At 35.0% G+C, this 10770-nt stretch overlaps 1 protein-coding gene across 1 annotated transcript in view; it reads left to right on the top strand.

Annotated features, from left to right (window-relative positions):
* Window positions 1–9911: 9911 nt before the first annotated feature.
* LOC145322618 (dnaJ homolog subfamily C member 28) overlaps window positions 9912–10770 on the top strand; it is a 29660-nt gene continuing 28801 nt past the window's right edge. The window contains exon 1 of the mRNA XM_080164765.1: window positions 9912–10030. The gene's annotated coding sequence lies outside the window, so the exon portion shown is untranslated. The remainder of the gene's footprint in view (window positions 10031–10770) is intronic.

The following is a 10770-nucleotide window of genomic DNA, read 5'->3' as shown; positions in this document are numbered from 1 at the left end:
ATCCCATAGATGACCCTAGGAGTACTTTAATGAATAGATGTGGTGGAGAGGGGGGGGAGGGGGAAGGTTAAGAATTTAAGGGAAGTGATACCTTCCGGGGGCTGAAAGTGTTAGTCCCCTCCCCAAAATGAAAACTTTTCCTGCGAGTAAAATAAGCTTCAATGTAAAGGAGAAGCATATCGGTTCAGTTGATACTGATAAACATCCTGTTACTTTAATGTAAATATTAGTTTAAGGATAGTCTGTATAATCTCAGGGATAAAGGAAACATTAGGCAATTTTTACAATAGTCTCCAAAGTTTTATAATGAAGTTTTCTTATTCGTTGGCTCAAAACTTTGGGGACTTTTGTCATATTTTGGTTGTAGTGTTGCAATTTTGTGTATCGTTATTAGGGATGGATAAAAATTTATCGGCCATTGTCTTATTCCTTTAGATCCTTGGTATAATCAACTGAATAACAGTTCCAACAACAAAAATTAAGATATTGCTTCGCTTTTTATGGACAAATATCCTGTTATTTTATTATAAGGAAAAAAAATAAACTATCTTAAAATCATCTCAGTACTCAGCGGTTAGCAAGATCCTACGGTATAGACAGACAGACATACATCATATCATATCAAATGGGGGGGGATTTTTTTGTTTTTGGGGGGGTTGGGGGTATCCCACCCCCCAAGAAAATAGCCTAAAACCACCACAGGACCAGTAGGTATATTCCCTGAATAGTAGAATATAATCGGTCCAGTGGTTACCGAGATCTTAAGGGACTGACAGACGGACAGACAGACGGACAGACAGACGGACAGACAGACAGACGGATGGACAGACATCATTCTACTTTGTATTATAGATTTACGCTAATTTTAACAAAATTTATGTTTGACCTCCTGATTTTAGAGCTTTGCTTTTGTGAATGTTGTTATCCTTGTTATCTTGCTTTTTTTTCCTTTTTCATAACCTATTATATAAAGTAGTAATCTTTTTTTTGTCTGTAGAAAAGCTAACCGCTGAACCTATATGGTTCTCTTTTACAGTGAAGCTTCTTTTAAGTTCATAGAGGGTTTATAATTATTTCGAGGGAGGGTATCTCCACCCTCCCAGAAAATTCACCCCAAGAAAAATATTACCCCATCCCCACAAAAAATCTTTTTAACTTTTTAAAAGCAAAGCTTTTCTATATTAAGGATCAGTCCGTACGTCCGTAACGGTTAGCTATTTTCGTTAATTTAGGCATGTGATTCCTGTAGTAGAAAGGTACGATTTAGAAAGTCTATAATCATTATCAGAATATCCATACGTCCATTTTAAGCATACTAATTATTAACTTACAACAAATTTTTATGTATCAAAATTATCCGATTAATCTGATTTCTGGGATACTGATTCCTAGGACAACAAAATAGAATGTTATAAGCGAATCATATCTATAATCAAGTCCAAAAAATGTGAGTACGTCCTTAAGCATTTTCCTGCATGTAAGCAATTTCTCAATAAATTTACTTACAATTTTGTTTCGAATTTTAAATTTATGTTCTGACTATTCAGTTCTGACACTCTACATTATTAATGTTCATTAAAGGACGCCTGCAAGAAATAACACGCTTTAACTGCTAAAAGACTGCCACAAGAAGACCCAATACCCCAAATTATAAGCCTTCAGCTTCAATAACAAAAAAGTTCTAGGCATTTCAAAATAGCATTTTATGTACAATGGAATTTTTGAAAGATTTCCAATGCTCATAAAAGAAAAAACAATATTAAATTACGTTGCCTAGACATAAAATTATAACCTTATCTTTGTCAGAAACTTAGATTGCCTGTAACTGATTACATTTTTACAATAAAAACACCACATTTCATAGTCAAAATCTATGAAAAAAAATCGATTTAAATTGCATTTTTAAACAAAAATCATAGCGGAAACAAAGGGGTAAACTAATACAAGCTTAGCTGTGATTGGTTGTTAAGCTGATTCAGCCTTCTGATTGGCTACAGTACATTCGGTACAACGCAAGTAAAACTTATTTTTTTTTAATGATTTTGACTATAAAAATGGGTATTTTTATTGTAAAAATATAATTAGTTACTGGAAACCTAAATTTATGACAAAAAAAATAAGCTTATAATTTTGTTTCTAGGCCACGTAGTTTAATTTTAAAGTTTTCAACATGAGCATTGCAATTCTTTCAAAATTTCCATTGTACATAAAATGTCATTTTAAAATGCCTAGAACTTTTTTGTTATAGAAGCTGAAGGCTTCAAATTTGGGGTATTTGGTCTACTTGTGGCAGTCTTTCAGCAGTTAAAGCGTGGTATTTCTTGCAGGCTTCCTTTAAACTTTTTTCTACCGTTTCAGAGCTTTGCTTTTATAAATGTTGTCATCCTTGTCATCCTTTTAAAACTTAAATTTAAAACTGTAGAGGGTCACATTCCTTCCTTACCTTAATGCCCTACCTTCTATAATGAAGGGGCAATACAATTACAGAGGCTGTACAGGAGCCATAAAGGGCCTATGTTATATAAATTAAGGTAAGGGGCGATGAAGAGGCTATGAAGGGGCTATGTTATATAAATTAAGGTAAGAGGCTATTAAGGGGCGATGGAGAGGCTATGTAGGGGCTATGTTATATAATTAAGGTAAGGGGCTATTAAGGGGCGATGGAGATGCTTTGTAGGGCCTATGTTATATAAATTAAGGTAAGAGGCTATTAAGGGGCGATGGAGAGGCTATGTAGGGGCTATGTTATATAAATTAGGGTAAGGGGCTATTTAGGGGCGATGGAGAGGCTATGTAGGGGCTATGTTATATATATTAAGGTAAGGATTATATAAATTAAGGTAAGAGGCTATTAAGGGGCGATGGAGAGGCTATGTAGGGGCTATGCTATATAAATTAAGGTAAGGGGCTATTAAGGGGCGATGGAGAGGCTATGTAGGGCTATGTTATATAAATTAAGGTAAGGGGCTATTAAGGGGCGATGGAGAGGCTATGTAGAGGCTATGTTATATAAATTAAGGTAAGGGGCTATTAAGGGGCGATGGAGAGGCTATGTAGGGGCTATGTTATATAAATTAAGGTAAGGAGCTATTAAGGGGCGATGGAGAGGCTATGTTATATAAATTAGGGTAAGGGGCTATTCAGGGGCGATGGAGAGGCTATGTAGGGGCTATGTTATATATATTAAGGTAAGGATTATATAAATTAAGGTAAGAGGCTATTAAGGGGCGATGGAGAGGCTATGTAGGGGCTATGCTATATAAATTAAGGTAAGGGGCTATTAAGGGGCGATGGAGAGGCTATGTAGGGCTATGTTATATAAATTAAGGTAAGGGGCTATTAAGGGGCGATGGAGAGGCTATGTAGAGGCTATGTTATATAAATTAAGGTAAGGGGCTATTAAGGGGCGATGGAGAGGCTATGTAGGGGCTATGTTATATAAATTAGGGTAAGGGGCTATTTAGGGGCGATGGAGAGGCTATGTAGGGGCTATGTTATATATATTAAGGTAAGGATTATATAAATTAAGGTAAGAGGCTATTAAGGGGCGATGGAGAGGCTATGTAGGGGCTATGCTATATAAATTAAGGTAAGGGGCTATTAAGGGGCGATGGAGAGGCTATGTAGGGCTATGTTATATAAATTAAGGTAAGGGGCTATTAAGGGGCGATGGAGAGGCTATGTAGGGGCTATGTTATATAAATTAAGGTAAGGAGCTATTAAGGGGCGATGGAGAGGCTATGTAGGGGCTATGTTATATAAATTAGGGTAAGGGGCTATTTAGGGGCGATGGAGAGGCTATGTAGGGGCTATGTTATATATATTAAGGTAAGGATTATATAAATTAAGGTAAGAGGCTATTAAGGGGCGATGGAGAGGCTATGTAGGGGCTATGCTATATAAATTAAGGTAAGGGGCTATTAAGGGGCGATGGAGAGGCTATGTAGGGCTATGTTATATAAATTAAGGTAAGGGGCTATTAAGGGGCGATGGAGAGGCTATGTAGAGGCTATGTTATATAAATTAAGGTAAGGGGCTATTAAGGGGCGATGGAGAGGCTATGTAGGGGCTATGTTATATAAATTAAGGTAAGGAGCTATTAAGGGGCGATGGAGAGGCTATGTAGGGGCTATGTTATATAAATTAGGGTAAGGGGCTATTCAGGGGCGATGGAGAGGCTATGTAGGGGCTATGTTATATATATTAAGGTAAGGATTATATAAATTAAGGTAAGAGGCTATTAAGGGGCGATGGAGAGGCTATGTAGGGGCTATGCTATATAAATTAAGGTAAGGGGCTATTAAGGGGCGATGGAGAGGCTATGTAGGGCTATGTTATATAAATTAAGGTAAGGGGCTATTAAGGGGCGATGGAGAGGCTATGTAGAGGCTATGTTATATAAATTAAGGTAAGGGGCTATTAAGGGGCGATGGAGAGGCTATGTAGGGGCTATGTTATATAAATTAGGGTAAGGGGCTATTTAGGGGCGATGGAGAGGCTATGTAGGGGCTATGTTATATATATTAAGGTAAGGATTATATAAATTAAGGTAAGAGGCTATTAAGGGGCGATGGAGAGGCTATGTAGGGGCTATGCTATATAAATTAAGGTAAGGGGCTATTAAGGGGCGATGGAGAGGCTATGTAGGGCTATGTTATATAAATTAAGGTAAGGGGCTATTAAGGGGCGATGGAGAGGCTATGTAGGGGCTATGTTATATAAATTAAGGTAAGGAGCTATTAAGGGGCGATGGAGAGGCTATGTAGGGGCTATGTTATATAAATTAGGGTAAGGGGCTATTTAGGGGCGATGGAGAGGCTATGTAGGGGCTATGTTATATATATTAAGGTAAGGATTATATAAATTAAGGTAAGAGGCTATTAAGGGGCGATGGAGAGGCTATGTAGGGGTTATGCTATATAAATTAAGGTAAGGGGCTATTAAGGGGCGATGGAGAGGCTATGTAGGGCTATGTTATATAAATTAAGGTAAGGGGCTATTAAGGGGCGATGGAGAGGCTATGTAGAGGCTATGTTATATAAATTAAGGTAAGGGGCTATTAAGGGGCGATGGAGAGGCTATGTAGGGGCTATGTTATATAAATTAAGGTAAGGAGCTATTAAGGGGCGATGGAGAGGCTATGTAGGGGCTATGTTATATAAATTAAGGTAAGGGGCGATGGAGAGGCTATGTAGGGGCTATGTTATATAAATTAAGGTAATGGGCTTTTAAGGGGCGATGGAGAGGCTATGTAGGAGCTATGTTATATAAATTAAGGTAAGGGACTATTAAGGGGCAATGGAGAGGCTATGTAGGAGCTTTGTTATATAAATCAAGGTAAGGGGCTATTAGGGGCGATGGAGAGGCTATGTAGGGGCTTTGTTATATAAATTAAGATAAGGGGCTATTAAGGGGCGATGGAGAGGCTATGTAGGGGCTATGTTATAAAAATTAAGGTAAGGAGCTATTAAGGGGCGATGGAGAGGCTATGTAGGGGCTTTTTTATATAAATTAAGGTAAGGGGCTATTAAGGGGCGATGGGGCGATGGAGGAGCGATGGAGGAGAGATGTAGGGGCCATCAAAGTACAATGTAATATAAATTTGTGGAAGGAGCGATGAAGGGGCGATGTAGGAGCGATGGAGGAGCGATGGAGGAGCGATGTAGCAGCGATGTAGGGGCCATCAAGTTGCAATGTTATATAAATTTGGAGAAGGAGCGATGAAGGGGCGATGGAGGAGCGATGTAGGAGCGATGTAGGGGCCATCAAGTTGCAATGTAATATAAATTTGGAGAAGGAGCGATGAAGGGGCGATGTAGGAGCGATGAAGGAGCGATGTAGGAGCGATGTAGGGGCCATCACAGTACAATGTAATATAAATTTGAAGAAGGAGCGATGAAGGGGCGATGTAGGAGCGATGGAGGGGCGATGTAGGGGCCATCAAAGTACAATGTAATATAAATTTGAAGAAGGAGCGATGAAGGGGTGATGTAGGAGCGATGGAGGGGCGATGTAGGGGCCATCAAAGTACAATGTAATATAAATTTGGAGAAGGAGCGATGGAGGAGCGATGAAGGGGCGATGTAGGAGCGATGTAGGGGCCATCAAGGGACTAAGATATATATAATAGTGAAGGGGCCATGAAGAGGCGATATTTAATTAAATAGCCCCTTGGGATAAGAGGACATATCATCTCCTCTTTAGAAGGGGCGATAAAGGAGCGATAAAGGATCATTTAATCGCCTCTTAGGGCAAGGGGCTATCAAATCGCTCCTTTCAAGGAGTCATAACATCGCCTCTTGTTATAAGGGGCTATTAAATCGCTCCTTTCAAGGAGCCAATACATCGCCCCTTGTCATAAGAGGCGATCAATTAAAATCATCGCCCCATATGGAGCGATGTCATGGAAAGGACTATACCCGAAAATATTGCTATTCCTCTCACTCACATTATAAATTTATCCTTACAGTCAGGCAACATTCCAAATGAGCTCAAAATAGCCAAAGTTTTGCCAATTTTTAAACTTAAAACAAAAGAATCGGATCTATTAAGTAACATGTCTAATTATAGACCAATAAGTCTTTTGCCAATCTTCTCAAAAAATTCTTGAAAAAATAGTTGCAAATAAACTTACTGCATATCTTGATGAAAATAACCTTATTTACAAACATCAATATGGCTTTCAGAAAAAAAAGTCAACCATACAGCCCATTTTTCATCTAATAAATGAAATTGTAAAGAATAGTAATGATAAAAAGTATACAGTTGGAGTCTTTTGTGATTTACAAAAAGCTTTTGATTGCTGTTCTCATAGAATCTTGCTGGACAAACTTTCTAAGCTTGGAATCAATGGTACAGAATTGACATGGTTTAAAAATTACTTAGCAAATAGACAACAATTTGTTTACATCAACAATGAAAAGTCTGATATGAAATATATTAACAAAGGTGTACCTCAAGGTTCTATTTTAGGACCCTTACTATTTTTAATTTATATCAATGACTTAGCTAAATGTACTACTCTATTTACATTACTTTTTGCTGATGATACCAGTTTTTTAATTTCAGGTAAAAACCTTCATGATATTATTGATATTCTTAATATTGAATTAAGAAAAATAACTTATTGGTTTAGAACTAATGAGTTAAGCCTACATCCATCAAAAACTAAATTTATGATATTTACAAAAGATGAATCAACAATTGACTTTGATAGCATTAGTATTAATCTTGATCACAATAATGATAACCAAAATGATCCAAATTTGGTACACAAACTTTCATATGTCAACTCAAGGAGTGAAACTCCTGCAATTAAATTTCTAGGTGTTTATCTAGATCCTAAATTAAACTTTAAATATCATATTGATATGATAAATAAAAAGATTTCACGCTCATTATTTGCTATAAATGCTGCAAAACATATTATTGGTGGAAAAGCATTGCAAACTCTATACAATTCACTTGTCCATAGCCATCTTACATATTGTGCCCCAATTTGGGGAAGTGCAGCAGCATCAACTCTTGATAAAATTGTAAAACAGCAAAAAAAAGCCCTGAGAATAATCACCAACTCAAAATATAATGCACATACTACAATTTTATTTAAAAATTTAGAAATTCTTCCTGTAACTCAACAAATTGTCTATTCTAAATTACAATTTATGTTTGATTACGTTAATCATAGGCTTCCATGTTCTTTTGATAACATATGGATTAGAAATAGCACAAGAACAACAAGAGTCCTTAGAAATAATCAACAGTACAATGTTCCATTTGTTAGACTTGAGACATTTAAAAAATTCCCTTACTCTGATCTACCAAAGTTATGGAATGAAATCATTATTCCTAATACTAATCCTAATCCTGAAAATGAAAATAATAATAATAATGACGAGGTTATTTATACTTTTAGCACAGTTATGTCAAGAAAACAATTTTGTATGAAACTCAAAGATTTTTTGTTGGAAAAACTTAATTTTATTTGTAATAGAGAAAACTGTTCTGAGTGCATAAACAGATCTTGAAAATTGATTTCATAAAAAACCTAGTGATTTTTTTAAGTAGGGGGGGGGGGTTGTCTTTTGGCGGGGAGGGGAGTGTTGTTTTTTGGCGGGGAGGGGAGGGTTGAATATAGGGCAAAGCTCAAAGTGGCATTCTATAAAAAAATATTATTTTGAATTGAGAAATTTCTGTTTTTTTTTTTGAAAAATAATACAATGACAAAGGCTTGACGTATTGCTTTTTTTTCCTTTTTATGTTTTTTTTCTTTCTCCTTTCTTTTTATAAAAACTTTACTTATTAATCTTCAATGATATTTTAAAACTTGAAATATGGTATTAAAATTATATACAACAATGATCTATCTTATTATTTTTCCTTTTTATTCTCTTTACTTTCATATTAATTTTGTTTTATTTTTCTCTAAATTCCTTCACATATTTTTTTTTTCATTTTTCTTATTATTTACTGATTTCTCTAACATAATATAAATGTTTATTTGTGTTTTTTTTTTTTACTTTTTTTTACCATCCTCACAACTCAATTTAACTAAATTAAAGTTTCAATTTTCCCTTTCACATTTAATTTGTTTTATATTCTTTTTTTTCTTTTCGTCTTCTTTAAAAAGGGGCTTCAGGAATCAAATACACTATCCCCATTTTGGTCAAGATAGTACTCCTGTAGCTCCTGGTGCATATCCTGAAAATTTTACTTCTTTTCCACCAATTTATATTTAGTTAATAATTAATCTCTTAGTATATATTATTTTATTTTGTATGAGACTAAACATCATAATGTAAACTCTAAATTGTCGATAGATAGCAGCAATTTAGAGTATTGTATGTGCTATCTCCTAAGCTAGGGGGTACCTGGCAGCACCAAATAAACATTATTATTATTATTATTATTATATCTTATTCATTGACTCTAAAACTTTTTATTTTTGATTGGTCAGTTCCAAAATATGAGTGACAATACTTCTCAACCAACAATTTAAACTTATACAAAACTAATATTCTTTATCATCATTGGGAATGTACATCAATTTATCGTCCAATGCCTTATCCCTTAAAATCCATGATACTCACTACTACCTGGCACCGTAGTTTTAAGATTAAAGGGGGTGGGGGATCTTAAGTGGCCCTATCGCAAAAGAATATATTTTGTCAGAGTAAAGTTGAAACTTGAAGGGATGGATGGATGTATTGGCAATATTTCATCCATATCGAGTTTTAGATGGGAATATATATTTATTGTATGACCGGAAAACTACTGCCCAAATTTGAAACTCATGACTTTTCTTGCAAATTTTCTCAGATTTGCAAATTTGTTTAGGCTGGGTATAGTAGGCTATAATTGAATATTAAGCTTATTAGGATTTCTCTTAATGTACTGGATACTTAGAAATACAGAATTTCTACAATTATCCTATCGGTGCTTTCCTTAAAAATTGCCTGTCGAGCACTGATTGAAAATAAGAAGGTAGTTTGTTTTCCTATGCACATTGCATAATCTCTGTGGGGGACCTTAACCCTAGCTAACCTAAAAAAGCATGAAAAAAACAAACGAAACTACCTCCTCTTTCTTATTTTTAATTTTGTTTAAAAATAAGGGGGAAGGGTTTCGATACACAACAAGGCACTTTAAAACGCAATCTTGTCTCTCTTTTTATATTCTTGAAGATAAACTTATAATGAACAAGGGGATAGTAGCTTTCACAATATTGCGTAAAGTTGTGAGTAAGATTCCAGTCAAAGGCGCTTATTAAGTCTAACTGTCCTTAATGTTGACGAACAAATAGCATGATTAAACGCATATTTAAAAACAGTTTGACCTAATAAGCGCCTTTGATTGGAATCTTACTCACAACTTTACGCAATACTGTGAAAGCTACTATTCCCTTAGTGAAAACATCCTCCATACGACAAAGTGGACATTATACCTAATCATACATGAAAATGGTTTTTATAATAATTTGTGGTGGACAGGAAGAATATCTTCAACTTGGCCAGATATAAACAAAACTCAGGTTGGTTACAAACAAGGAAAATTATGTACAAAGTAGCGCAGCAATTATAAGCTAACAACTTTAAATGAATGGAATACAGACATCTGTAATTAATCATAAAGCTATGTACAGTATATGTAATTTCTAATGTAAGTATTATTTTTTAGGTAATTAGTTTTCAAAATAAAGTAATTCTTTATCAAGAAAATAAAATTTGAAAATTAAACTTATTTGTTTAATTTTTTCCTGCTTTGATTGTTATTTATGTACAGTCTTTGTGAGAATAAACTTTATTCATATCCAAATGGAGTCTAAATAGAATAATTACGGTTTAGCAAACAAACTTATTTTGTATGGAAGGAAAAGGAAAATGACGCTCAAATTAATCTATATACTATCCCTTGCTAGTTATCAAGAAATAATACACTCATATGATTTTGAAGATTAATTAATGGTTAATTGGCCTCTTCCTAAATCCCTGTACGCTTTGTTTTCCTGGTTTACAAAGGATATTGCACTCAAGTTTAAAGTAAATTTTCCTCAAACATTTCCGCCAGTCAAATCCAAACAGAGTTGAAATGTGGAAACTGTAGAAAGATAAAATGAAAATAATCAAAACAAACAATTGAATTTTACTTAATATTTCTATTTGAAGAGTATAGCATTACATTAATATTTTTTGGAAGTATGAACTTTGTAGTTACATAAAATTTGGTAGGTACTTTAACTGTTTAGATTTCGCTATAGAGTAGCCACGCTTG

This window comes from Acartia tonsa, chromosome 6 (genome assembly GCF_053477335.1).
Source record: "Acartia tonsa isolate MP-2025a chromosome 6, ASM5347733v1, whole genome shotgun sequence".
Lineage (NCBI taxonomy): Eukaryota > Metazoa > Arthropoda > Copepoda > Calanoida > Acartiidae > Acartia > Acartia tonsa.
This window is presented reverse-complemented; position numbering and strand designations above follow the sequence as displayed.